At 43.0% G+C, this 23,131-nt stretch overlaps 1 protein-coding gene across 2 annotated transcripts in view; it reads left to right on the top strand.

The window, feature by feature from the left end:
• SOX5 (SRY-box transcription factor 5) overlaps nucleotides 1–23,131 on the top strand; it is a 569,059-nt gene that overhangs the window by 90,678 nt on the left and 455,250 nt on the right. The window lies entirely within an intron of this gene.

Here is a 23,131-nt window from a genome sequence, read left to right as displayed (position 1 = left end):
TTGTAATTATTGACACTATTGGCTTTTTAGCACAGCTGCTTGTGCTGTCATGCCTAGCAAAACCATACCACTCTCCCTTACCTGATGAATGTTGGACGTCCATCCACATGATTTTAATGATGACTTTACATTTGTATAAAAACTTTTTTCTAAGTAACACACAAATGAAAATATCTTTTAATAGATACAAAGAAGGCTTAGAGAGGTCGCTCACTATCTATACCATATCCTAACGTATAGGACCCTTTTTACGTACCCCTGATTGCCATTTCTAGGGCAGAGTAGTCCCAGTCTTCTAGGCAACCTGCAGGAGTGCACAATTTCAAGCTGCTTATCTGTGGTTTCCTTCTTGTCTGTGTAACCTGAGTATAATTCCTTCCATCAACTCCATAGTTTCTAACAACACTGCTGGTAAGACTTGATGCACAACAGCTTGTAATGTGCTTGTCATGACCATCTATGTAATCAGAAGGAGCTAGAGATGTGCAGAAGTGAATGTCTGAAAATGAAAGCAGGTCAGAGAGTTTAAAGTGACCTTTGTTCTGTTTAATGTACTGTGAGTCTACCGAAGCTTAGTGGAGCAAAAATATCAAGTACCAGATAAATGCTTGTGGAATAACCATCCTGTCTGTGTAACATTTTGGCACCTGGTGAAGGACAAGAAGAAAATAATAGAAATAATAACAAGTATTTTGGAAAGTTTCTCTTTAAAATCCCGGTATGGTTTGAGAACCTTCAAATTATTAACAGATTCTGGGGCCAAAGGGAATCAGAGGAGTGTGCATCTAATCTGGTTCCTCCTATGGCAGCGGTCTTAAAAAAGACCTCCCTATTTTCTGCATAAAAGCTAATGAAGTAAGTTTTATACAGGCACAATTTGGTAGTAGCTAATGTAACTTATGTTGTTATTCTTTGCTTACTATAATGTTATCTTTGGAAAGCATTTGGAGCAAGAGCCAAAAGCAATGGAAAGACCTGCCTTTTGAAGCAGAGTTGGAAAATCTCGCACTGTGATGTTTGTTCATCTCTTCACCATTGCTGAATTTTGCTTTCACTTGCAAGTGTGAACCAGCAGATTAGACACTTCCAAGGGCTCATTCACTGTGAGGTTTTGCAGGTGATTTCAGTTTAATGCAACCAGATAATTGTAGCCCTGGGGCTTGGCTAGGTTATAAAGCTGCTAATCCAGACAATATTATCCGATCACATGTTGTGCTTATATGAGAGACCTCTGCCTTTAATAGTCTCTCCCTGTGCTCGTAAGTGTTTTGTTGTGTGGTTTTTTTTTTTTGTTTTTGTTTTTTTTTTCAGTTTCAGCAGCCCTATAAAAATGAGACACAGGCTAAGATTAAGCTCTGGAACAAGTCACTGAAGTTATGCAGTGCTTGATTATCTGTACTCCATACATGTAATCCACATACAGTGTGTATCAGCTAGTTCATGAGGCTAATGTGTACATTCACCTCCCGGTTTACTACAAGGTGGTAGGCATTGACATCTCTGAAAAGTCTATATTCCATATCATAGAATCATAGAATGGCCTGGGTTGAAAAGGACCTTAAAGATCATCTAGTTTCAACCCCCCTTCTCTGGGCAGGGTTGCCAACCCCTAGAGCAGTCTGCCCAGAGCCGCATCCAGCCTGGCCTTGAATGCCTTCAGGGATGGGGCATCCACAACTTCTCTGGGCAACCTGTTCCAGTGCCTCACCACCCTCTGAGTGAAAAACTTTCTCCTAATATCTAACCTAAATCTCCCCTGTCTTAGCTTAAAACCATTCCCCCTTGTCCTATCACTATGAACACATGTAAACAGGCATTCCTCCTCCTGTTTATATGCTCCCTTCAAATATTGGAAGGCCACAATGACGTCTCCCTGGAGCCTTCTCTTCTCCAAGCTAAACAAACCCAGGTCCCTCAACCTTTCTGCATAAGAGAGGTGCTCCAGCCCTCTAATCTTAGTGGCCCTCCTCTGGACCCGTTCCAAGAGCTCCACATCCATCTTGTGGTGGGGGCCCCAGGCCTGCACGCAGTACTCCAGGTGGGGTCTCACAAGAGCAGAGTAGAGGGGGACAATCACCTCCCTCTCCCTGCTGGCCACCCGTTTTTTAATGCAGCCCAGGACATAGTTGGCCTTCCAGGCTGCAGGCATGCACTGCTGGTTCATGTCCAGCTTCTCGTCTATCAGGACCCCCAAGTCCTTCTCTGCAGGGCTGCTCTCAAGTTCTTCTTCACCCAGTCTATATAAATACCTGGGATTGCCCCAGCCCAAGTGCAACACCTTGCACTTGGCCTTGCTGAACCTCAGTAGGTTCTCATGGACCCACTTCTCCGGCCTGTCCTCTGGATGGCATCCCTTCCCTGTACGGTATCGACTGCACCGCTCAGCTTGGTGTCATCTGCAAACTTGCTGAGGGTGCACTCGATTCCATCGTCTGTGTCATTGATAAAGATGTTGAAGAGCACAGGTCCCAAGACCAGCCCCTGAGGGACACCACTTGTGACCGGCCTCCACCCAGACATAGAACTGTTGACCACAACCCTTTGGCTGCGACCAGCCAACCAATTCTATATCCACCTAACAGTCCATCCTTCAAATCCATACCTCTCCAATTTAGAGAGAAGAATGTGGTGAGGGACCATATCAAATGCTTTGCTCAAGTCCAGGTAGATGATATCCATCGCCCTTCCTTTGCCCACTGATGCCGTCACTCCATCATAGAAGGCCACCGGATTGGTTAGGCAAGATCTGCCTTTGGTGAAGCCCTGCTGGCTGTCTCAGATCACCTCTTTATCTTGTGCATGCCTTAACATGTCTTCCAAGAGGATCTGCTCCATGATCTTCCCAGGCACAGAGGTGAGGCTCACCGGCCTGTAGTTCCCCGGGTCTTCCTTTCTCCCTTTCTTAAAAATGGGAGTAATTTTTCCCTCTTTACAGTCACCAGGGACTTCACCCAACAGCCATGATTTTTCAAATATGATGGAGAGCGGCTCGACAACCACATCAGCCATCTCTCTCTGCACCCTGGGATGTATACCATCTGGCCCCATGGACTTATACACATCCAGTTTCCTGAGGCGGTCCCAGACTTGTTCCACTGTCACAGTGAGATGGAATCTGCTCCTCTCACCCTCTCCTCGAGGTTCAGGGTCCTGACAGACATAGGAAACTTGACCACCAGTGAAGACTGAGGCAAAGCACTTACTGAGTACCTCAGCTTTTTGCATATCTGAGGAAGCCAGTTCTCCAGTCTCATTTATCAGAGGGGGAACACTCTCCTTGGCCTGTCTCCTCCTGCCTATGTATCTGTAGAACCCCTTCTTGTTATTCTTCACATCCCTTGCCAAGTTCAGCTCCATCTGTGCCTTGGCTTTCCTGATCCTGTCTCTACACATCCGGACAACACCCCTGTATTCCTCCCAGGCTACACAACCCTGCTTCCACTTCCTGTACATTTCCCTCATTCCCCTCAGTTTAAGCTGCAGGTCCTTGCTCAGCCAAGCCAGTTGCCCGCCTCCTCTGCTCCATTTCTTCTGCTGGGGGATGGAGAGCTCTTGCACTCTCAGAAGGGTGTCCTTAAAGAGCTGCCAGCTCTGTTCCACTCCTATGCCCTTAAGGACAGTTTCCCAGGGGATCCCAGCCAATAATTCCTTGAGCAGACAGAAGTTTGCTCTCCTGAAGTTCAGGGTCCTGACTCTGCTTTTTGCCAGACCCACATTCCTCAAGATCACGAACTCCACCAGGGCATGATCGCTACAGCCCAGGCAGCCTCCAATCTTAACCTCTCTAATGCTCTCTTCCACATAGGTGAGCACCAGGTCTAGTCAGTAGATGTCCTTTACCAGACCGATCCTTGATTTTCACCCACAAGCTCTCAACCTGGTCATGGCTGTTTCTCAGGCACAGCTCTTCACAATCTGTCCACTGTCTAACATAGAGGGCAACTCCTCCTCCCCTCCTTCCTCGCTTATCCCTTCTGAACAGTTTGTAGCCATCAATGGCCACACTCCAGTCATGGGAATCATCCCACCAGGTTTCCGTGATGGCAACTACATCATAGTTCCCTACTGGTGGCCTCTAGCTCCTCCTGTTTGTTACCCATACTGCGTGAACTAGTATAAATGCACCTCAGCTGGGCCACCTTTAGGGAGGGAGAAGCCCTAATACCCTCTTGACCATACTCAGGTGTTTCCATAGTTACCAACCTCTCACCAACCCTTGTGTCCTTCCTGCAAAATATTATGTGATCCTCATCCTTCATCAAGACACAAGACTGTGAGGTCTTGCTAGCACATTCCTCACCCACAAGAACTGGCATGTTACATTCAGGCTCTTTATACTGTCCCCGGTTCCACCCCCCAACCCCCTTCATACCTAGTTTAAAGCTCTGTCAGTGAACCCTGCCAACTCCCATCCTAAAACCCTTTTCTGCTGGTGGAAAAAGCTATCCCTGTCTGTTGTCAGCAGGCCTGGTCTCACGTAAATTGACCCAGGGTCAAAAAAAACCAAAACCCTGCTGGTGACACCAGGCTTGGAGCCAATTATTAACCCGCTGGCTCATCATGTCCACTCCCTCATTATTTCCTGTAACTAGAGGTATAGAGGAGAACACGACTTGTGCTCCTGAACCCTTGACCAGTCTCCCCAAGGCTCTGAAGTCCTTCTTCGTAGTCCTTAGAGGAGTTCTTCCTATTTCATCACTGCCTACCTGAAACAACAAAAGAGGATAATAATCCAAAGGCCGTACTAGTGAAGGAAGTTTCTTCCTTACATCTTTAACCCAGGCCCCTGGGAGGCAGCAGACCTCCCTGTGTAGCGGGTCTGGTCTGCATATCGGGCCCTCCACTCCCTTCAGCAATGAGTCACCAATGACAATGACCCATCTTTTATTCTTTACTGAGGAGGTTTTAATGCAGTGGGTAGTCTGATTAGACTTTGATGACACCTCCAAGTAGGGAGAACCATCACCCTTGCCATTGTCCAGTTGTCCTTGCAGAGCAGTGTACCTGGTCTGCAGAGGCAGCTGGAGAGGTAGGGGAATCATTGGGCAGGTGCACCCGCTACGCTTGTAATGCCGAGCAGGGACCTTTTGCCATTGCTTCCTGTCCCTCAGTTCATCACTATCGTTGCTAGGGAGAGGAGAGGAGAAGGGTTTCACTGTACCAGGAACTCTACCTGCTGGTCCCCTCCTATTACCTGCTTGCAAGGCAGTAGGGGGTGATGTATTTCTGGTGGAGCCTCTGCTGGCTGCCTAAGCTTCAGGGCTGGTATTTGGGGTGTCACACCCCAGTGCCTTTCTTTCAGGCCTGACAGGGAGTTTCTCCACCAGTCTATCTCCTGCTCACACTCCCTGATAGCCCTTAACCTCTCCACCTCTTTCTTGAGCTCTGCCACCAGGCTGACCAGGTCATCCACCTGCTCACACTTCACACACACGGTGTCTCTGCCACCCTCAGATGGCAGCAACAGGCTCAGGCACTCCCTGGATCCAGAGACCTGAATGGCCGCGTTTTTGAGCTCCCCAGGGGCTGCCTTTGAACGTCATGGGAGGGGGCACTGCTGGCTCCGACCGCACCTCATCAGCCTGCCTCGCGAGGGCTGCCGGGCCCTGGCAGCTCCCTCCGCTGCATTGAATGGCCTGGCTGCTGGACAAAAAGCCCTGCCTGCCTCGATCCCCCGCTCCGCTGCGGGGCGTGTCTGCCCCGGAGCCGATCACCTCGGCGAGTCTAGGCCCACATGTAGCTGGAGCAAATGTATGGTTTATAATAATAAGCAAATGTATGGTTTATAATAATATGCAAATGTATGCTTTATAAGTAGTACTGTCAATTAACATGGTGAAAAAAAAAAAAACACAAAACAAAAAAAAACACATTTTTTGTTAGTAGGTGCGTATTTGTGAAAACAAACTTTTCATGGCAGTACAATGGCTTGAGAGGAGCTTTTTGGGGAGGAAAGGAAGGAAGGAGGGTGAAATGGTATCTCAGCCTCAAATCTGGACCTCTTGTTTGGCGATGTTTTTTTGCTCACCATTAGTGAAATTCCCAATATTTTGTTTAAAGAGATGGTTCTTGTAAGTCTGACATCCAGCTCTTCTAAATTCATATGACCAATATCAACCTCTTAAAGATTTAGATGAAAAATAAGGCCTATCACTGTCTGTCTATGCTGAAGAAAAACACAGTGCACTGCCCCAGTGTATGTAACTGTACAGCATCACTTTGGATCAAGATAGAAAATGGAAGGAGGGGCTGAATTTCTTCTGAGCCAGCCAGCAAAATATGCCCCTTAGGTTGGGTGGAATTGCTGTAGCTGGAATAAGAAATAATTCTGAAATAGAGAATAGCATTCATATGGCATTTCAGTGATTCAGTGTGTTACAGAGGGAAGGAGATCTAAATACTGCTAAATTTATCAAGCCCAATTGCTTCCAGTTACTCCTTTGCACGACACTCATTTCTTTGTATGCTTCTCGAGCCAACGTGCAGCCTGGCTGTGCAGCCCCTGTTCTGAGGAGTAACTCTGGCTCCTCAGCTTCGTGGAGGATGTGGTCAGGCTGTGTGGTTGTGCCCTTAAGAATGGGCTTTTCCGTGGACAAGGTGGCCATGTCATTGGGCTGTTCATGTTCTTATTACTAGATGCTGTATACTTGTATAGCTACTTCCAACTGTTTATCAACAGATGTTTGTAAGAGGCAAACTAAGAGTTTAACTAAGAGTTAAATGAATTAATCAATTAATCCATTTATACCTGCCCTGCTTGGGGGGCAGGAGGGAAGCAACAACAACAACAACAACAACAAAACCACAGACCTGTAACACCCCAACCTGCCGACCAGAGCTGCTCCTCTTGCTTGAGCCTGCTCTGGTGCGTTTGACCATGTACTGAGCAGACTTACCTTACCTTCTGCCCGATCTGCTGTGACCTGTTGTTCTGCCTTCTGCTTCCAGAACAGATTGGAGCAGAGAGTGCTTGTTTAAAAATGCACTGAATCAGGATTTTGTTGTCTTGTAAAATGATGGCAGCAGAGAGTTAGCCTGGAGTAGTAGAAGTCAAGTCACTCCACTTTGTTGGAGTACTTCTAGGCTTGAGCCAAGTTCAAGGAAGGAAAGGAGGTGTAAAACTATTGGCACTGTGCAGTACTACAGTCTTTGGCTATCTGTTTTGGCAATTTTTTTTAGGGGAGAAGAGAGACCCAACAGTATCCCCATCAAAGTTCTGCTAAATATATTTCTTTTAAAATGTATTTAATTTTAGGCAATTGTAACCAGCTCTGTAGTGTTCACTGACTTGGTCTTTGGCTCTGAGTTTGCAAAGACTTAAGTTTGTTAATGCATTTCAATTGTTCCTCCAGCTTCAGCATGGCTATTGACGTTTGCAGAGTTGCATGCTTGTTGAAATGTCTGTAAGATGTGAGCTTAACAAATAACACAGATTTTACACTGGGGAATACTAATGTCAAATATGTAATTAAAAATCTTCAGGACAGGCAAATTTCTGAGCATGTGCAGTATCCTCTTTGTGAACCTCGAGATCTCAGCTGGTTTTGGTGAAAAACACAGAAAGCAATTAGCTTGCATCTTAGAGGCTAATAATAACTGAACCTTTTGGCAGATTTTGTGATGGGATGATTTCCTCTCTGTGATACAAGCCAAATGAATTAATAAAACTTTTTTTTTTTTAAATCACTTATTCTAACACAGCCATTTAGTTGTCAGAGGTGTGTAAAAGGAAAGAATTTGAAACCTGGATTGTGTTATGTTGCACTGTAGACCTTTTTGTAAGGATCAGTCTCTCTTTGGAGAGACTTGTGTGTTCTTCTGTGTTCTATTTGAGAGTTCAACAGATCTCGTAAACTGAGTTCCCTTTATTTGCTCTTTATATAAAATTTGAAGAGATTTCTTCCATTTCAAAAGTAAAGGTCCAGACAGCTCTGCCTGGATAAACAATGTGAGTGAGATTTGGTTCTAAGGCAAGCAGTGGAGGATGACAGTAGGTGCCCTTGAAATTGGTGATGTCTGTTTTCCCAAAAACAACAACAACAGAAAAGACAATGGTTGTAAGCAAGTTTACCGCTGACTGTGCTCTAAGTGTGTTTCAGCTCTGCTCCCCTTGCTGCTGTGCAAACTCATTCAGTCCCTGCAATCACTCAGTCTTTGTGGTCTCTCTGAGCATCACCAGAGATTCAGCAAGGCAACTGGGATGGAGAAAATGGTGTCTGCAATGCACAAAAAATGTCTCAGTCACCTGCATGGGCAAATCCAGTATTTTTAAACATGAGAAATGCTCATTTCGAAAATGTACACAGTGGAACTCAGGTTGTGAAGAGGAATACAGACATCCCATTACTACTCACCTGGAGCTGAGGTTTGGTCCCCTGCTTCAGCACCGGCTTTCTTGGCTGACCAAAACCACAGCAAGTCATGTTTCTCCATGCGTGTTTGGCTGTAAAAATGTAAAAGGAGAGCTGTGAAGATAGGTGTGTTCCGTGGCAGTGATGGGGCCCGAGAAACAAATGGTAAGGTTGCCCCTGTGGGGTCAGGTGGGTGTCTGAACCCCATCGGTAGAGGATGGTGTAATGACATGCAAGTTGTGCCACCGTTGTTCTCCAAATAGTGAGCAGCTGTCCCTGGGGCAAGAAGCAAGAGTTGCTGGAAGAGAGAAGAGGGAAAGAGCAAAGAGATGTAGTCCTAGGTATTTTAGTTAAATTTAGTTGATGATTGATATGTAACAACATTGGAGACTGGACTCCGTGACATGAAAATTCAACTATTTGGCACTGCAGTGAGATGTGTCTAGAAAAGACATTGCTTTCTCCTCTGAAAGCGTAGCTGGCTTAATAATGCATCCAAAAAGGATGTAAAGCTCCCACATCCTCCTTTCATCTTACGTCAGTTTTTATTCTTTGGAGCTAGCTAGTGTAGGACAATGCTGAGATGCTAGTCATGATATCAAGGGGCATTCCCTCCCTGTCCCCTGCCCTCATCTTACGGTGAGTCAGAGCCACTTAGGCTTGGTGCCCTGGACCGAATGACAAGTTTTCTGTGCTTCTCTCCCACATAGGCAAACATACCTGATGTGCAGTGGGCTTTTTAACTGTTGTTTTGCTCTTGTTAATTGCAGTTGTGGAAGGCTTTGTCTCCTTTGCTGAACTGTGAAACACATGCTGATTCCTCTGAACAGGTGGCCTAGAAACTGACTGTTTTTTCCTCTTAGTTTTAAAGCATATATAATAATATCTGTTGATCTTACCTTTGAAAAGCTCCCTCCATCATTCTTTTGAGCAGCCAGAAAATGTTGTAAATGCTTCATCCTTAGCTGGGGCCCCTGCCCAGCCTTAGGACTCTTTAACCTCTGTTCCCATTCCCTATCAGGAGCAGTGATGTGAGAAATACAGACTGAAAATGCTGCTGCCTAAGGCCACTGTCTAGGCTGAGAATTAATTTGATCTGCTGCATGCTTGTATTTTTCAATGGAGCATCCATTTCTTCTGGTTCTTTTCCAATAGAGAAAAAAAGCCCAAGCAAATGTTCACAGAGCACCTCAGCTCTTGTGGTAGCCTCCTACTAGGAGACTTAGGCTGTTCCTTTCAGCTTCTCGTGCTTTACCCATTTCTGGGATACCTGAGGTCTTGTGGTTTTGTGGGGAGAGCTGCAGAGCCTTAATGTAGAGCTCTTCACACATGGTATGACTCTTCTGTGCCTTCTCCTCTAGTTTACAAAAGAAATGCAACGCTGCTGTGCATCCTGGGTTTTTGCTTCATGAAACTAGCCATTTGACAAAGGTGTTTTTAGATGGAAAGTACAATGAAGCAGGTTGTCACGATAAACTCAAGTCCATCTCTTACACATAGGCATGCAAGCCAGCTTAGGTGCTCTGGGGTGCCCTGTCCTGCATCAGTTGCCTTTCGAGTAAGGTACCAGCCTGCAGCCATGCCCCTGTGTCAGGGGGGTGGGCATGGTTCAGCAACAGCTGGATTTCCAGCTCAGGGAAGGTGGGGCAGTATTTACCTATGGCAAAATGTGGCTGGTGCTTTGCTGCACCACCTAGCTGTTGGCACAGTGGTAGTGGTGCCTTACCCTCAGTGATTTATCCTACCTGGAGCTCTTCTAAGAAATAATGGTATTGTGCAAGTTAGAGATCAATGTCACCTTTTGCTCCTCTCTGCCCGTCTCTTTCAAGCGGCTTTAAAGTGGGAAAATGTCCTCTCCTCCTTCCCCACTGCCCCTCTGCCCCAGCTCCTTCTCCTTGCTGCCGGGGAGTAAACAGTAGATGTTACATGTATTAACACAATGCTCCTGGGCGTGCTCCGTGTGCGAGTCCCTGGCAGCTGTAAATTAATTAAAAGTAGACAGAAACCCTAGAAAAAAGCAAGTTCCCTTCCCCCTCCCCCCGCCCCTCTTTTCCTTTCTTTCTCTGTGGGTAAATAGCTAATTCCTTTGTTCCTTGCTGCACTATTTCATTTCTGCCATCATTGTCCTCATTGTTCTCTGAAACAGGAGGGGTCTGGGCCAGGAGCAGCCAAGGTCTTGGCTAATGACGGGAAGTCTTTAAAGTTTGCGCTGCATTTCATCTTCTCTGTGGGAGTTTTAGGACGCATCCAATGTTTGATCCCCACCGTGCAACTTTGCTTCTAGTTAATTAACAGATCCCCATTACACTCTCTCATCTGCAAGCACATGGGAGGCCTATCAGGAGGTAATTCAAGGCCAATCTGAGTGATGGCAGAAATTAGAGAAAACGGTTGTTTTAGGGTTCTAACGTTCAGGAATAAAGCTCTCCCTTTGCAGAGGTGCCCTGTAAGTCTGGGGTTGTTTGCTTCCTTGTGTCATTTTAAGCCTTCAAGCGGTTTCCCATACAATCAGGTCTCTTTTAGGGGGTTTGGTTTTTTAGGGATTGTTGATGGGGGAAAGCAGTTTATTTGTTTTGCTGCTGCTTTGCTGTGCTGGCAGCCTGCATGGCATACAGTTTGGAGGGCCAGTTGAAACAAAACCATGGTGTTATTAGCAAGATGTTTTCACCTTCCTTTCATTACCAGCTTCCCCGTTCCCACCAAGCCTATTATACAGGTTACAAGTGTCTTATGGCAACTTTTTTAGTGCCGAGTAAAACCACCACAGGCCTCCCAGCTGCAGAGCTTTGTCAGGCTTTCAGCTAAATACTGCATCTCTCAGGAGTGCAACCTTCTGTCGACTTTGAATGTTTAGAGTTGTCTGATATGTCCCCCCCCCCCCCTTTCCTCTTCCCCTCCCTCTTCCCCACCCTATGAGCAATGACCCCCTTTAACTAATGAATTAGGAACCGTTCCTGCAGTTGCAATTCTCAGTTCAGCACTTGGCAATGAGAATCAAACCAGGGCTATTTAGTGCAGCGTTAAATGGCCCACCACATTAGCCCCCTGGCATGCTAAGCTATTAGGTTGTTTTACTGTTGTTAAAGTTACATTTGTTAGGTGGAGTTGCTGCTCCAAGAGAAACTTAGTAGTGTGGGAAGAGGCAGGCAGCCCAGTGTCTTGTGGATGTATTGTGCGTATACAAGACACCAGAGTTTTCCCCTCTCTCTGTGGGGCAATTAGAGGAGAAACTTCATAGGTTTGTTGCTGTCGAGTGGGCTGGATTGACCATTTTGCTGCAGCAGGGAGCAATCCAGTCATTTGTTGTGGCCTTCTCATTCCCTGGTCATCCCTCAGCTGGGCGACAGCATCATGGAGTCTGCTGGCAGGCAGCCTCCAGCACTTTGGGAGCTCCAGGTAGGATCAAACTTTGTAGGCTCAGCCTCATGGGCTACCACCAGTATGCTCAGCTGGTCCTCTGGGGCTCCTCGTCATGTCCCAAAGGAAGAGCTGTGTGTGTGCTCATTTCTCTGTTTCTTGGTGTTGGGCTAGTCCTCTGGGACAACTGTGACCACACAGTGTGTCCCCCAAAGGCTGTGCTAGCACCCAAACTGCAACACAAAGCAGCTACAGAAGTGGACCTTTCTCAGAAATGCTCCAGAAATCCCTTGAAACAGAGGCTGTTGTAGACAAGGGATTCACCATTTTCTGCTACAAGAGAAAAAGGGGTATTATTTTAATCTTGCCATCAGAGCCATTTTGAAGTTCTTGGGCACAGTTCCTGCAACTGCAGAGGATGTGTATCGCACTGGGAGGCGGGATTCACCACCTGCTGTGATCTTAATGTACATGTGCAGAAGACTGTCTAGAAGGTATACACACCTTATACATCGTGCTTAACTTTTCCAACCCTCATTCTGGGTCATTGTCTGAAAATAGTATTACTTGTTTGCTTATTTAAGGAGCCTGCTTATTTAAGGAGCCTGCTGCCTTTGTTTTGTGAAAGAATATCTAACTAAAATCTTAAAATATATTTTTTAAAAAAGTGCCCTGGGTTAGAGCAGCTCACACAGGAAAAAATATTTCAGCAGGGCAGCAAAGACCATCTTTTAGTATTCGAGCCTCAAATACCACGTTGAATCCTGACACGGCCCACAAAGCCTTCTATGTTCCTGATTTCCCTCCAACTTACTAAAGCTTTTATGGACAAGAGATGAAAGAGCAATGTGCTTTTGCTCCACTCTAGCCAACGATGTTCTGTGAAGCCAATTGTAGGTGCGTGCGTTGGCTCCGCTCACCTGAATGATGTCTCTTTTTTTGTTCTTGCTCATTGTGCAGTGATTTGCGTCCTCTCTTTCCACAGCAGCAATACTTCTCCATTGCTGGTTGATGTAAAGATATTATAAAGCTCTGACAGATTTTTTGGGCTGAGGGGGAATCAGTGTACGGATACAAAGTGTTGCTGTTTTGTTTGATGTAAGCACAATGAAATGGACAGCTCATTCATAGTCAAGGCACCCTGTTGCTGATGTGACCAGGGTAGACAGGGTCCTCAGCTGCTAAGCAGGGATCCTTGGATGTGCCACAGGGTTTCAGAGAGAATCCCCCTGCAAAAGGAAGCTTGTGCCAGTATTGTAGAGTGCTTGTGCCAGCCAGCTTGCAGGGTTGATTTGGCATTTGGCGTCTTGGTAGCGGCTGCCAGTGTGTGTGGTGGAAGAGAAGGGAATAAAAAAGAAAAACACATAGGGGTTTAAAATAAAAATGTAAAATTATTTGCTTTGTGCCATATGGGCTCCAATATTTTGACGAAACTAAGGCCAAAATTAATCATGCCAGGGTAGAGTTTTAGTTCAAAAACATATGTATAACTGTCCCCCCGAGTGTGTGTTTGAGTTACCATTTTCATACAGAAAAACCTTAACCTTTCAGTTCCTAGTTCTCTGCTCCACAACCTATTGCTCTGCTCGGATGAACTTTTTGGATTGTGTGAAAGTTTAAAACTTTTTTTTGGCAATGGATTTTCTTAGTTAAATGTCAAAGACATGGTGGATTTGCATTTTATAATTTTGTTTGGGGGAGTTTATTTTCTTTTTCTTTTTATGGAACTAAATGGATTTTTAACAAAAGTTGTGTTGAAGCTAGCATTTGGCCTAACAGAAGAGGGGAAGGGAACAGAGGATGAGGGAGAAGGAGCAACCACGACCACTAGTAGTGGTTGAACATCTATTATATGAAGCGTGGAAGTCCATTACGCAAATCCTGCATGTCCTGACAAAGGTGCTATCCCCACTACACCTGTAGCATAGGGGTTTTCAAATCAGGGATTTAATACAGAGCTATGGACTGTGGCCAGTCTTAGTTTTTAATTTGTGAAGGAACTGTTCTGAATACGTATGGTAATCTGATCTTCCACACAATACAGACCATTGAATTTTTCACTGTAATTTTTCATCAAACACCCAGCATCCCATAAAATCTAGTATATTACTCAGGTTTACCCTGTGTTAGATCATTATTGAACAAGTTTGGGTGTGTAATGAAAGCACAATACTGTTTTGCACTAGTGTCTGTTGTGGGCACTTTGCTTTACCACTAAAAGAGCCATATGGAATCTGGTTTAATCCTCTTCAAAAGCAAAGTTAAACCATACAAAGGCACTCCTGAAATAGAATAAGGTTGACTGTGGAGTAGAGCTCTTATGCATTAGTTTTTCCGGGCTGGTTCTTTATGTAGACAAGTCCACAGGACGACATCAAATCTGGAAAGATCCAGTTTTATAGAGTTCACATATGACTGAATCAGGTACTTTTGTTCATCCCACTATAGAGATGTGAGGTGGATATGAAATTCAAATATAGATCTCTATCTTAAGGTTTGGAAATGTTCAGATGTAGGATTTAGGCAATCTTTAATTCATATGAATGTCAGCAATACTATGATTGAGGACAGTAAATATATATCTATCAGTGACTGATCTCAAGATCAGCCAATCTATTATCATAAAGCCCCTCCTTTTAAGAAAGGGGAGGTGTGGGTGGAAATTTGAAAGAACAAGTTTAAACAACTGGTTTCCTTTCACTTTTAAAGCCAAATAGTGAGAGAGGCATAAAAGAGCCCCAGTTTGGATGATAACGAAACATTGCTTTGAAGTTCTAACTAAATTGCATTTCTTGTTCTCTGCTGTCGCCTGTAAGACTCAGAAAAATTGGACAAGCAGTGATTAGTATATAATAATGTATGTTCAAATAGCTTATGGTATTATGAAAACAAGAATTCAAAAGGCCAATATACTGACAGTTAAAATCTGTCTAAGGGGCAATAGGGGGGAACCTTCACAAAAACAATATGCTGATTGCATGCAGCTACCCTGCCGAGTCAAATCTTAAATAAATTATACATACTAGAGCTGAGAAATGAAGCAGTTTAAAATGTTCCTGTTCTGTGCTTTAGGCAATGCCTACATCCACTCTGTGTCCTTAGTGCATCAGATCTTTGGGCTGTTGGTTTGGGTATCCTGCCACAGTAACTGGGCAGTACCTGCTGCATTAGAAGCCAGTGGAAAAATCCATCTTTGTGTGAAGTCAGCTGCAGGGAGAAGAGTGGATGATAAACAATCTCTTTCTTGATTCTTTAACAAGGAATCTCTTTCTCTTAGGTGCCTCCCCCCACCTCCCAAATCTCCTTCACCCACCTCTAAGAAATCCCAATGAAGTACTGAAATGTGGTTTATTTGGGTAGTTTTGTTTTGTTTTGTTTTTCTCCACAGGAACAAATTAAAGCAGCTGAAATTCTTCAGAAATTTGGGTCAAATCTGACAAGTAATTTCAGCCAAAATAAAGGTGAAATTTTCTGAACATCAAAATGATTCATTTCAGTATACATGAAACAAAGCATTTTGATTTCTTGGGATTTCCAAGAAGACTCAGTGACTATACAGCCCAGTGGTAAGGACTGCTAACAGGGATGTAGGAGGTCGGATATTCTTATCTTTTTTCTTCCCAAATCAAAGAAAGGTCTTGAATATAATGCATCCTCTTCTCACATTCCATTCTTAATCTATGCATACATATACTCATGCATACACATTCATTGAGGGAGAAAAAGAATAATTCTGTAGGTTTGAGCAAGCTGATCCCAGTGAAAATTGGTAACTGGGGTCCATTCCCTGTGCCAGGGAATACTCAAGTGCTAATGGGGAGCTTCAACTGGAAAGACTGATAAGAAGAACCTAATATACCACTGCTGAGGGCAGATGCTTAGAGTATGGTGCATGCACAGTCCTTGCTCCAGATCACATTTCATTTAAATTCAGCTCCTCCCTGTTGTGGTGAATACATCCATCCCTAAGATGCAAGGGCAAGGAAAGTTTAACAGTAAGACCTTGTAGATGGGATCTGCTTTCAACCTGCTGGCATTACCTTCTCTTGCCCAGCAAAGGTATTCCTAAGCAACAGCTACTTGTGCAACTCTACTTTTAGTAATGAAGCTAATGCTTGAACCTAAGCTAGCAGAAACAACCCAATATCATGTAACAAACACAACAGACTTTGGTGGGTATTTGTGAGTTTCTCAGGATCAAATCACACTTCCTAAACTTCTGTCCAAAATCTGCATTAAAAAAAATAAAGGAAGAAAATTTTATGCACTAGCAAGGAGGGGGGAGTGGAGGGGCAGGCACCAATCTATTCTTCTTAATTACCAGTGATAGGACCCACGGGAATGGTGTCGAGCTGCAACAGGGGAGGTTCAGGCTGGACATCAGGAAGAGGTTCTTCACCAAGAGGGTTATTGTGCACTGGAACAGGCTCCTCAGGGACGTAGTCACTGCACCAAGCCTGTTGGAGTTTAAGAAGCGTTTGGACTGTGCACTTAGTCACATGGTCTGAATTTTTGGGTAGACCTGTGTGGTGCCAGGAGTTGGACTCGATGATCCTTGTGGGTCCCTTCCAGCTCGGGATATTCTATGATTCTGTGATTCTATGATGCAGTCTTGGTCTATGGCTAACAGAATCAAACAAATCGCTAATTGGAAACCTAGAATGACATGAGCAAAGCACGCTGCTCTAAGTCTCAGCACCTATGTGATAGTATACTGTCATGAAATTCTTGCAGTTCTACCAAAATCACCTTCCAAAATTTCAAAGTTAAATCATAGGAAAGAAGAGCGAAATTTGGTCCCCACTTTTGGTATAGTATTGCTTGCTTGCTATAATTTTGATATAATAGGTACTATTTGAACTAACTTTTTAAAGTATATTTCAACATTGCTTAGGCACAGAGGCTAACGTGTCTAGCTTTCAGATAGCTTATTACCATTCAAATACTTTGTAGATAAATTATATTAAAAGAAAAAAAAAACTGTTTCAGCTTCTGACTCATTCTAAATGGAAACTTAGCTCTAAGTAATCAAAATTGCTTTGGTTGTGCATAGCAGCATTAAAAGCCTTGTCCACTAATTGAGTGAAGCGGCTCCAGTGAAGCAGCCTTGCCCCCTCATTATGTGGTCTTGCAAGTGCTGTTTGTCATCGTCGCTTGCCGGTCTCAATCTAACTGTACTGCTGGTGCAAATTAACGGTAATTCGTTATGACACGCTGTGTCCTTCCAGAGAAACAACAATATGGATCTCGTACCACCCCCGCCCTCCTCTCCTTTCCTCCCCACACCTCCCAGATCCTTTTCCCACTTCAAGATATCACCCCTGACTTCGCCTTCTAACTCCTTCCTACTAACTAGTGTGTCAGGGTGTATTGTGGCTTGACTGATGGATAACACATGGTGCTCTTCCCCTGACACATTGCAAAGAGATATGTGTCAAACAAAAGGCAGTGCTCTCTGGTAGCTCAGGGAGTCTCGTTGCTGATGGAGGGCTTGTACTCCAGGGGAAAGGTCTGCGTATGCACGGGTACGGTCATCCACTTTCTGCAGTTCAACAACTGCACCAACAGTATGCTCCAGGAAGCAGGAGAAGTCACTGGCTAACATTTCAAATCAAAGATAGTGAATATATGTGAGGTGTTGATATTACACCGTTGCTACTGTACATAAACTATTGTTTATTTTTTTTCTTCCATCCTGACTGCAAGAAATGGTCTTAAGAAAATGAGGCTTTCATTAAGGGCACAGAACTCAAGAAATAACTGCTTTGCGTTGCCATATTTCTTTGTCACTTCGTGGCTCACTCTCACTTTAATGATAGTCTCCACTTCTCACCTATTTGTTATGCTGTCCTTTTAAATTACAAACTCTATTGAAAGGACTGTTTCCTGCTTTGCATGTATAGAGAGGTTCCTGCAAGGGAGTCCTGATTTCAGCTGGGGCTTCTGTCCCAGATTCTCAGCTGGTGGGAGTTGGCTGAGCTCCACTGAAGTCATTAAATATATGTGAGAGGTCTATGGCGCATCATCGTTGTTGTTATTTGTATTGATAGAGAGAGGGATATTCAGCTAGTGTGATCTTAGCCCCATTAAAGTCCAATTCTCACAGATACGCAGTCTTTCTGCATTTCACATATTTTCATTCAAAATGAAACTGAACTATTCTCAAGTAAAATCAAACGTTTCTGTTTTGACATATCAATTTTGAAATAAAATATTTTCCCCTGATACTTCTGGTGGGGGAAAATTGATGAAGTTATTGTTTTAGTATAATTTTCACTTAAAATTCAAACCACTGTAAGTTCCCAATTTAAATATATATATTTGTGAGGAGTCAAGAGAAGGAGAGAGGTTCAGAAGAAACCCTAGATTTTTTCGAAGAACGATTCAGAAGAATTCAGAACTGATTAAAATCAATGTTGTGGCTCTGGGTTCATCCTAGCTAACAGTAGACACCTTTCTGAGGTCACTAGATCTTGAAAACTGCCATCTGAGCCTTTCTTTGTAGTCAGTGCAGAGATGCTTTTCCCTAAAAACGTTTCAGCCCGTTAAACCTTTACCATCCCCTAGGGCAGCCTGTCCATCTTTACCAGAGGGATCATAGGCTTGGCGGTGTTCTTAACCTGTGCAGTTGAATTTAAGTTGGGTTAGTCCTCACTTGCTAACAGGTCATTGATTCTGGAATTATTTTTTTTTATTGATACTAAAAGGTCCACCAAATGATCTATTATCATTGTAATATAATGTAGACCCATCTACAATGCTATTCATCAGTAACGAGGTTAATGCCATTACCCCTGTTCTACAGATGAGAAACCTGAAGCAAGGGAAATGACTTGGCAAAGGTCAGCCAGAAAAGACATATTTCCACCCCTACCCCACCCCCGCAGTCTCACATTATTTATTAGGAGAGAGCAAAAGCAAGGTTTTCCTTAACCTTAAGTCCTGGAGTTGTTTTTTTGTATGTTAGACTTTCAGCTGAACTAGATCTTTCCCCTGTGGATTCAGAGCTTGAAGATGTGATTTCTAACAGTCCAATGCCAAGTAAATAATCTACGAGAGTTCCTGTTTAAAATGTCACTGTACCCTATTCCTAGTTGTGTGGTTTCAGGGTTCTGAAGTATGCCTGAGAGCAGTGCTTCCAGAGTGTGACGCACCCTAAAATATTTCTTATGGTTGGACAAATTCTCTCATGCTCAAGAGTTGAGGTAAATATTTCGAAGGCTGTGTCCCTGTGGATGTATCATAGAAGAGGACAAGATCAGGACTACTTCTGACCACAGAAAAGAAGGGTCAGTTTCCTTGTTCAGGGTCCATGGTGTGCCCAATTGGTGGCACCAACACCATGTTAACTGGTTTAGTATGAGCTCAGATCTCTGCGTAATGTGGACCTAATCTCTTACCCATATAGTGCATACATAGTCTGTGGTAGAGCTAAAATGCCTGTTATAGATGCTCCAGTATCGACGCTAGAGGTAAAGATGAGTACTCTTCCTTTTTGTGAAAAAATCTTGCTGCTTCAGAAGGGTAGAATTGTCAAGATAACTTAGCTCTTTGTCAAGTGTCTTAGCACCTTTCCATTGAAAGCAACAGCAAAGGTCCTACTGATTTCAGTATTGCAGGTTCAAGCTCCAGGTGTTGCAGGGTGCTTGCATACTCAATGCAAAGAACTTCGGGTTCTTTGAACTGGGGAAAAATACCTTTAATTTAGATTATATGTAATCATTCTTTATTGGAGCTTTAACTTGGTTAAGTATAATCAGGTAGCTATTGTATAATTTAAATGGCCGGTGATTGTTATTTGATAATAACAACTTACATTTATATAGTGCTGTATATCCCAAAGGGATCCCAGAGGACTTTAAAGACTCAACAATAAAATACACAACAAAGTAAACATTAATTACAATTATACCATCACTAGAAAATATGAGGATATTAAAAATCTGGCAGTCTGTGGCTTGCTTCCGCTCTCATTTGAATTCATTAGCCAAGCTCACCCAGAGTGCAAATGGATTATTAGTGGTTCTGCCATATCTGATTTAAGAAATGTTCTGTTGAAGTATTGCAGCGAGAGCAGAGGAGGGGAGAAAGGGGTGTAAATACCCTTCTGAGGTTGCCTAAAAAATCATCTCTACTCATGCAAGTTAAGTGAGGTGTTATTTTTGAACTCTGAGTCACTTGAATTTATCCGTCTCTTATTCAAGCGATTCTTGTGCTGTTAGGCTCTATGAGGGTTGCTCCTTGTTAGCATGAACTGGTTATCTTCCAAATGCCACATGCCTACAACACCAGAATGAAAAGCCCTAGTGCTTTGTACAAATTGCTCACCTCTTTTTGTACATAACCTATGAAATAATTTATACTCCACTCCTGTTATTGTTATTCTTGAGTTATCCATGTTAACACCTCACCGAGGTGGGCAGAGCACTTTATACCTCTTGAGCTGCTCTTCCAGTCCCTTGTAGGTTTAAGTGTCAAGCTTTCTACTTTCTTTCCTTGTATGCATATTGTCAGTGCTGAAGAGAAAGATAAAAGCTTGAGGGATATTAATGTGTTATACTGTAGCATCTCAGATGTCATAACAGTCCCCAAAAACTGCAGGTGGGAATTGGAGACCCAGTGCAGGAGGCACTTCATGGGCAAGTTGCATGAAGATAACTCTAGCCTTTGAGAGCTCACAACCCAGGACCTGAGAAACACACAAATGAGAATCCCAGAACTGTTTGCGAGGGGAACTGCTGAAGTGATGGGACTACTTTCAGAGCAGTGTTGCTGACCAAGGAAATACAGCCAGGAAGCTTGATGCTGTCTCTGTGGGTGGTTGATATAGGTGGTTTGCACTTCATATTGTTTCTTTTCTAATGTGTAATAAATTCTAGCCTAATCCTGAAAGATTTCCTGAACTCTGAAATCTTCACGATTTACAACTTTTTTTCAACAGTTAAGACAAGTTGTTTGCACCCAAAGATAAAGATAGATCACTTTTAAAATAAGTTTTGGGATGTCAGATAGAATATGTAAATTACTTCTTTAAAGTGGTTTGCAAGTTTTCTTGTCCATCAAGATGGTTTTCAGTTTCTGAAAATATTAATTTTCCCTGGCTTTTGGCCACAGCATATGAAAACACTTCATTTCTTCTTAAAATCATACTTCTTTCTCCATCTCAGAGCTTTTTTTCAGTTTATATTTTTCTTTTAGCACTCTTACTCATTTTGCAAAAAGTTGTTCACCGATAGACTCTTGTTTTTCAGGGTTGTAATGAAGCATGAGGGACTTTTACACTTTTGCGGTGAAAGTTTTGCATGGGTCTTACTGTAAACCTTTCACAACATCTTTAATTTGTTTATTTTTGGGAGATGGAAGAAAGGGAAATGGTGACTTAGTGACAAGCTTTCTGCTCCATTTCCTCAATACAGAGGATGATAACTCTTCAGTACAGATGCTGTTACACCCAAGAAACTGAGCCTAATTAATGGTGATAGGTAGATCCACTGGTGGCCTATTGACTAGTTTGTAATCTGCAGTAAACTTGTTAGAATATGATTAAGAGCCTAATCTCTGGGTAAAGTAGTACAAATATGCTCAGGTAAATATCTAGGTAGAACCTTTGGCAGTTCCTGCCCTCTTCCACAGGGATTTGCAGATCTCAGATCTCAAAGTGAACACAGTGTTTTGGATTGTATCGTTCTGATCCCCTCTGCAACCAAGCGCTGGGAATCAAAACACGCATAGGGAAATGCTGTGAAAGTGTTGTTTCTTTTATAAGCTATATTAAAGAATAGATTGACATATAATAATAATTACACTTGTGATCACAAGACCTTGCAATAGGACCCAGGTCTTTTCACTCATTAGTGATACACAAGCTAAGAGAATGCTGAGCTAGTGTTTTGTGTGTCATGCGATGTTCGACACAACCCTGTTATAAATGCAAGTATATGAAACAAATTCTTTCAGTTTGGTGCTCCACAGCATAACAGATTGTAGGAAACGTTCCCCCATGCTCTGGTTAAAGTCTTTGAAAAGTCTGGATAGCTCCTATTAGAAAAGAATCTAGCTAAAGACATCATCTTCTCTGAAAGAAAATCAGTACTGCACTTAAAAGGACTTTGTGGAATTATTTTATCTTTTATAGACTCATATAAAAGCAAAAAAAAAAATTAAACCTGCCTTTTTTTTTTTTCTTTAGATGGTCTGATTCCTAGTTTGAATATAGGGACTGAACTTGTGATTATCAAAGTCTACCTGTGGGAGCAGGAATAGAACCTCTTCTTTCACTTTTTTAAACATAAATCTCTACAGTTTGAGATTAAATAGAATTCTTCAGGTTACTAGTAGTAGCCTTGTCTTCTATTTGCCTGGAGGCCATCTACTAAAAAGTGAAAAAATACATGCATATGTGAGTGGCAGAGATGTTACAAAATGTGACTTGCTTTGTTGCAGTCATCATTAAAGATGTGGAGTAAACATGGAAATGGAAGGGAAACTGGATGGAATCTATTTTTTTTTATTTGCTGTAAAAACAGGTAATATTCAAGTCAGCTGAAATCCTGGTGGTTAAGACTTGGATACAATGTGGTAATTGCAGTGGCTTTAGAAGAAAATAAAAAGTAAATAAAACATAAGAAAGATGAGCTCAAGTCAGACCTTTAATTTTCATTAACGTTTATGTTTTTAGAACAGAGGCAATATGCTCTATACATAAGGAAAGACAATGTGTTAGTGAAAGTGGGTGTCTGAAAGAAATTAGTCTTTGTTTATGAGAGCATGAAACTGTTGAAAAGAATCTGCTACTTTCACACTGTCATATACAAAACTTCTGATGAGACTAGCACGGAAGTGTAAAGAAAGTCTCGGTTGTTCGTCCAAGAAAAATAGCACATGACTTTTAGTATAAATGGCTCTGAGCTTAATTCCTGCACCGCTTGGTATCGGTCTGCAAGACACAGAGAAGGAGAGATGATACAAACAAGAACAGGAAACTCCTGGGATTTAATTGTGGAAAATTCTTTTCAAAATCTCTGTACAAAATATCTTTAAAACATTGAAGAAATCAGTTAGAACTAATATCAAGAGTGGGATTGGGAATTATTGCTACTGCAAGTTCTACTAAGTGTCTCCTTTGTTATGTTTATAGTGTGCGGAAAATAGAAATAATAGCTGATTAGTAGTCTTGACTTAGAACGCTCTGTTTCTTCCCCATATTGGATAAATCTCCTACTGATGGATCGATCATTTAATCAATCTACTAACGTGGCCTTCAGCACTATAGTATCTGAGTGCCTCCCAGTGTTGGAACGCTCAATAATGCGTGGTTTTTCCCCGGTTGTTCTGTACTCCTTGATTTGATTTTGTGCTTAGTTATACTGATGTAAATCTGAAACTATTCCATTGATGTTGGTGGAGGCTTACGAGCCCAAAGA

The sequence above is a fragment of the Anser anser genome (assembly GCF_964211835.1).
Source record: "Anser anser genome assembly, chromosome: 1".
Classification (NCBI taxonomy): Eukaryota; Metazoa; Chordata; class Aves; order Anseriformes; family Anatidae; genus Anser; species Anser anser.
Note: the sequence above shows the minus strand (reverse complement) of the source record. Positions and strands in the feature narration are given on the sequence as shown.